The sequence below is a fragment of the Budorcas taxicolor genome, chromosome Y (assembly GCF_023091745.1).
Source record: "Budorcas taxicolor isolate Tak-1 chromosome Y, Takin1.1, whole genome shotgun sequence".
Lineage (NCBI taxonomy): Eukaryota > Metazoa > Chordata > Mammalia > Artiodactyla > Bovidae > Budorcas > Budorcas taxicolor.
In genome coordinates, this window is record NC_068936.1 from 8,673,014 (window position 1) to 8,679,785 (window position 6,772).

At 36.0% G+C, this 6,772-nt stretch overlaps 1 pseudogene; it reads left to right on the plus strand.

Annotated features, from left to right (window-relative positions):
- The first annotated feature begins 258 nt into the window (after nucleotides 1-258).
- Nucleotides 259-2,484, plus strand: LOC128070956 (heat shock transcription factor, Y-linked-like; annotated as a pseudogene).
- Nucleotides 2,485-6,772: the final 4,288 nt, after the last annotated feature.

The following is a 6,772-nucleotide window of genomic DNA, read 5'->3' on the forward strand; positions in this document are numbered from 1 at the left end:
TTGTCGACCTCCTCGTATTCAAAAGGTAATTTTAATCAGAAAAGCTGGAAAAGACAGAAACCAAGGAAAATAATCAAGTGATAGAGAATAATAATGATTTAGCCATTAAGAAAATTCAGGGGTCTTTATTCCCTCCTCAATGGCCACTGATAACATTCTGAGCATTATCCTGTGAACAGTTTTAGAGATACTAAAGACCCAGTCAGGCTGAAATTTAAGTACATAGACGACAGAGTAGTTGGAACCAGACGGTCAATGATGTGGACTCCCAATATCCTCAGTAACAGGCCATTAGTAGAATGTCCTGATATTGATCACACACCCCATGTCCCACTTTCACTCTGTCATTTAAGTCCTTCTCCTGAAAGTATTTGGGGATTTGGGTCTTTGAAGCACCAGCTGCTAAGACACCTTGCTCAGTCCTACAATAAACACTTGCTTTCACTGAAACCCACAGTCAGTTGATAGATTTTATTGCACAGAAGCCAGTACCAAGTTTGCTTGGGTAACAATACTGAATATTAAGAATGTGTGTTGAGAAGGGTGATAAATCATTTTTATTTCAGAAACCAAGTATATTTACTGATGTGATTTTTCTGTGTGAAAATTCTTTAGGAATGAGGTTTTGCATGCTTCATGGCTTTGGTTATTATTTCTGTAAGCAGTCTCCATTTTAGGTTGATGTTGAAGTAAACACTGGTTGAACACGACCCTTCAATTGCTAGGAGATCAGTGACTTTGTGATGTCACAGCTTTTTGACTTGGAGGACCTCAGTGATGGTCTAGAGAGTTTCTCTCTGTAGGCCAGCCAAGCAACATTTGAAGTTGCAGTGTGTAAAATCAGACAAATGAGAAAATTCAGAAACTCAAGATGGGTCTCCAAAAGATAAATCCACTGGTTCAGAAATCTCCATTAGATCTTCTTTGTATGATTATACACTTACTGGGGAGTAGGTTTTGAGATCTATGATTGAAGAATATGCTTTTCAGGCTTTGAGGAAGTTGTGATCAAAAGGTCACACTCCACATATTCTGTCTCTGAAACAGATGAGGTGAATGATTTTCTTTCACTCACATTTCCACCAAAACTTTGGAATATAGTAGAAAGTGATCAGTTTGAATCTATCTGGTGGGATTAGAGGCACATGTATAGTGATCAATGAAGAACTCTTTAAGAAAGATGTCTTGGAAAGAAAGTCACCTTTCAGAATATTTGAAACCAAGAGTATGAAGTTTAATTTTACAGCTTAACCTTTATGGATTTATTAAAAAGCAACAGACTTTTCAAAGATCTGCTTCACTACCTCTCTTTATGGAAGAAGAGAACAACATCTCTCTTTTGAGTAAGGTATTACAACATTGTCATTTATTGGCAATATGTAAGATTAAATGTTCACATATGTAGCTAAAATGGAATTCAAACTTAAGATAACAAATTGTTGAAAAAGTTTTATTTTTTTGAAGTTGAGAACAGCTGGAAGTTAAAATATTGGATGTTTAACAAACTTTCCTAACAACTTGAAACCAGATACAAGTCCTGAAGCAACTTAAAGTGGTATTTACTGTATATATACGACATATTTTTAGTTGAGGAGCATATTCTTTCTAACATGTTACCTGTTAAAACTACTAATGGTGGTGTTTTATTTGATGCTCTTTCATTGGCTTCATTAAAGGAATACATTTTTATAACAGCTTTGTCAGTTTTACCTTGGTTTATAAAGAAATTATGTAATTTAATCCTTTGATTTTAATTACAGACCAGCTATAATCCAAATTTCAAAAGAAACCATCCCCAACTTTTAGTAAGGATGCAAAGAAGAGTTGGGATTAACAGTGTGTCTCCAATATCTTCATTTGTTCAAGATAACAAGAAGCATGTTAAAACAAGTGTCAACAAATATGATTGTAACTTTGAATTTCTTCCAGAAACAAGTGGAGAGAGCGCATTTCCAGCCTCCACAAGTTTAAGTGGGCCTTTCATACAAAAGCCTCATACCAGCCAGATAGTCGCTAATACAAGTGCCCTATCTCCATGTGAGTTACCTACCCCATTAGCAATATCAGTTAGACAAACAGACCAGATTGTGGTAGATCAACCACGTTTTAAAACAGTTGAGCATTTTTAACTGGCACTCACAGAGCAGCTACACTCAAGTAAACAGCCACGTTGAGGACTTTGCTACTACAACTACATCTACTTCTCGGAATCACATCGAATCTCCATTACAGAGCAGTTATTCTGGACTGATGGTGGAACCTTCGAAATTTGCAGACAGGCATAGCGATATGTCAGCCCATGACTGTCCTTTTCTTAACCTGCAAGAGAGAGGCAACTTATGGTTCTCAGTGCCAACGATCGCTTATACATCTGCCTCCTCTCTTTCAAGTAAACTCATCAACAATCATCATTATATGAAAACCATGCTAATTAAAACTGACCTGTCAAATACTTGTCAGATTATGGAGCCTAAAGAAGATTGAAATCTACATTCAGAGATGTCAACAAATAACCTACAGTTATTGTATTTGAATAATAAATTTACATGTTCATCTTCATTGTTTCATTTTCTATTTTCAAACAAAGAAGAGTAAAATGAGGCTTTAGTTCAATGGTTGGCTATTTTACTGCATGGTTTTATAAACTCGTCAGTTCAAGAAAACATTTGTTATGCATCCTAGGTAAATGACACCGGATATAATATTTGTAAGCAAGAAAATGAGAACAAAGGGAAAAGAGGTAATGGATGTAAAGTGATTTCTGAAATCATCCCTGATGAAATGAAGGGGTGCTAAATTAGGATGGTATGAGTGAAGGAAGAGATGCAAATAAAGTTAGAAAAATGAAAATACACAGTATGAACTTTAGTGCATTCACATATTATATCCCATTAGTTACTGGTAGAGTCTTAAAAGGTTAGACAACAGATTGTTTTCATTACAGACATTCATTTCATCCTTGAAAATATAGATATTTTAACATGTCTAAAATCATGATCACAATTTTACCATCACTGTGATACCAAAGATAACATGACATAATCAGTGACTGGCCCATGGTCAGCACAAGATATGTACTTTACAAGCGATATTCTATAGAGTCATTTTTGCTCTGCTGTCCTTAAGGCCGATCTTTATTTCCTGACACCAAGATTCCACACTGTAATTCCAAACACATGTTTAGATGTTGTTTAGCTGTCCCCACAGAGACAGAATAAATTCCTGGTGGTGACTAGCACATCAGCATGGATAAAATTTCTTGGACGACATGATATCTGTTTTCCTTAGTAATTTCATTATATTTCTCTTATACTGTGCTTCTGAAGCTAAAATCAAGCAAATTGTTTTCAATCATGCTAAGCTCCTTCTCTCAACTTTGCCTCAACCCTTTCTTGGAGTTGGAAGGATCTTCATTTTGCCCTCCTAAGAAGGAGAGCACAGAAATCATGTCTTCAATGTGCTTTGGGTCTGCCCTGTTTATGTATCTTTCACATCAGTTGAAACTTAGAGCCTGTCAATGACACATTTTAAGTGCTTACTGAATTATCAGTAAAGAAATGTAATAACCAATCATATGCATTACACAGTACTCAACAACATTTTATAACCTGTACTACTATCATAATTCACATTTCCTATTTATGGAGAATTTTTTTTCCAAGTTGATAAATACTTATTATATTTATATGGATGTAAGATATCTCGGGAGGCATGTATTCCCATGTTTTGAAGAATATTCCATATTTTGATGTGATAGTTTTCTTGTGTCATTTTGCTGTGTCAATCAAAGTCTTTGGCACAGTCAAATACGAGTAGATGCTTTCCAGGAGTTCTCTTGCTTTTTGAAGGACCCAGTGGTGTTGACAATTTAATCTTGGGTTCCTCTGCCCTTTATACATCCAGTTTGAACATCTGGAACCTCATGGTTCACATTCTGTTGAAGCCTGGCTTGGGGAATTTTGAGCAGTTCTTTGTGACTGTGTGAGATGTGTGCTATTAAGTGGTAGTTTGGGCATTCTTTGGATTGCCTTTCTTTGCAGTTGGAATGAAATCTGAACATTTCCAGTTCTCTGGCCATAGCTGAGTTTCCCTACTTTGCTGGCATGGTGGGCAGCACATTCACGGGGTCATCTTTCAGAATTTGAAATATCTCAACCAAATTCCATCACCTCCATGAGCTTTGTTTGTACTGCAGATGGTGACTGCAGCCATGAAATTAAAAGACGCTTACTCCTTGGAAGAAAAGTTATAACCAAACTAGATAGCATATTCAAAAGCAGAGACATTACTTTGTCGATTAAGGTCCGTCTAGTCAAAGCTATGGTTTTTCCAGTGGTCATGTATGTATGTGAGAGTTGGACTGTAAGGAAGGCTGAGCACCGAAGAATTGATGCTTTTGAACTGTGGTGTTGGAGAATACTCTTGAGAGTCCTTTGGACTGCAAGGAGATGCAATCAGTCCATTCTGAAGGAGATCAGCCCTGGGATTGCTTTGGAAGGAATGATTCTCAAGCTGAAACTCCAGTACTTTGGCCACCTCATGCAAAGCATTGACTCATTGGAAAAGACTTTGATGTTGGGAGGGATTTGGGTCAGGAGGAGAAGGGGATAACAGGTTGAGATGGCTGGATGCCAGCACTGACTCGATCGACATGAGTCTGAGTGAACTCCGGGAGATGGTGATGAACAGGGAGATCTGGCATGCTGTGATTCATGGGATCACAAAGAGTCGGACATGACTGAGTGACTGAACTGAACTGAACTGATGCTTCCTAAGTCCCATTAGACTTCGCATTCCAGGATATCCTGCCCTAGGTGAATGATCACACCATCGTGCTCAACTGGGTCATGAAGAACTTTTGGGCATAGTTCATCTATGTATTCTTCCCACCTCTTCTTAATAGCTTCTGCTTCTGTTACATCCATACCATTTCTGTCCTTTATTGTGCCCATCTTTGCATGAAAGTTTCCCTTGGTATCTCTGATTTTCTTGAAGAGATAAGTAGAATTTCCAGTTTAAAAAAAATTCCTGTATTTACTGGCATTGATAACTGAGGAAGGTTTTATCGCCCCTTGCTATTCTTTGGGCCTCTGTATCCAAATGTATATAGTTTTCCTTTTTCCCTTTTCATTTAGCTTCACTCCTTGAGGGCTTGTAACTTTACCATTTTCCATTTATTTTTCATGTGGATGGTTTTGATCGCTGCTTCTGTACAATATCATAAACCTCCATCCATAGGTCTTCAGGCACTCATCTATCAGATAGAATCCCCTGTATTTATTTATCACTTCCACTGTAAAATCATAAGGGTTTTGATTTTATATTTGGGAGATATATTAATTCCCTTTTTCATGTAGGGAAATATTCACCCAGATTTTCATCAAAGAAATACAGTAAACTCTACATGTTATTAGGGAAATGCATGAAATATAGGTGTTTGAAGTTTGCCATTTAGCTCAGATCTTAGTTTCTGAATCATGGAAAATTCTCTTTCATGTGTACAAATCTGGAAAGTGTTTCATATGTGAAAAAATGAGAACTTATATTTCATATGAGAACATTACTCCGCAGATTGTCAAATGTGAACTACACATAATTCCAAATCTCATATCAGAAGACCTTCATTCAAACTTTCTTGATGGAAATATAGAGAATTTCAGAGCTCAAGCATGAAATCTGTTTGCAAATTATATATTTCTTGTAGGAAAATTAACATAGGTTTTTCAAATGTTAAATAGAGAGTATTCAGTGTTTGATGAAGGAAAGACTTCACAAATGTTTTCAAATTACATATATGAAAAAATTCCATGTTTCATGTGACTATGTTTGGATATATGACATAGATATTTTTGTATTTCCTTTCAAAGAATCTGCATCCAGATTTCCATAACTCTAACAAAAAAAAAATTCCACATTTTCTGCAGATTATTTTTGTGTCCATACTTTCATGTATGATGTACAGAGAATTCTGTAATTTAAGTTGGAATAACTTTCTCCAGATCTGTATATGTGAGTAATGGAGAATTTTATGTTTCACATCGTGAAATCTGCATCTAGAGTTTCATATGTGAAACTGAGAATTTCATCTTTTATGTAGGACACTCTCATTTCTGATGTGTATACTTGAAACAGATAATAATTTCATCAAGAGGCTCCTTATTTACTATTTTTCTTCTGTCATTTTGGTGTTGTCATTGGGATAACTAAGGTTATTCATATATCCCACATAAATTTTTTTCTAACTTAAGCTTCATCTAGATTTTTTTTTTTCATGGTGTCCCCTGCACAGAAGTTAAATAAGCAGGGCAAGAATATATAGCTTTGACTTGTTCCCTTCCCAATTTTGAATCAGTTCATTGTCCCATGTCCAATTCTAACTGCTGCACCTTGGCAAATGTACACTTTTCCCAGGAGACATTTAAGATATTCTTGTATTCTTATCTCTAAGAATTTTACAAGCTTATTTTTCTTTCTTTCTTTTTTGTTTTGTCTTGTTTGTGTGTGACTCACAATGTCCAAGTCATTAGTAGAGACAGTTAAGCAGATATTCATGATTGTATGCTATCTCCTTGCTTATTCTATGATGCAAACATCAACCCATGTGTACCTCTTATGATTAAATAACTACATATTACTACTAGATTACACCTAATTAGTGGCTAGATTACACCTAATTTACACCTAATATTAGGCATAAATACAGTGGCTGTTTTATCATAGATTAAGTGGATGTGATGCATATGTATTGGATGTTTTATCATAGATACAGTGG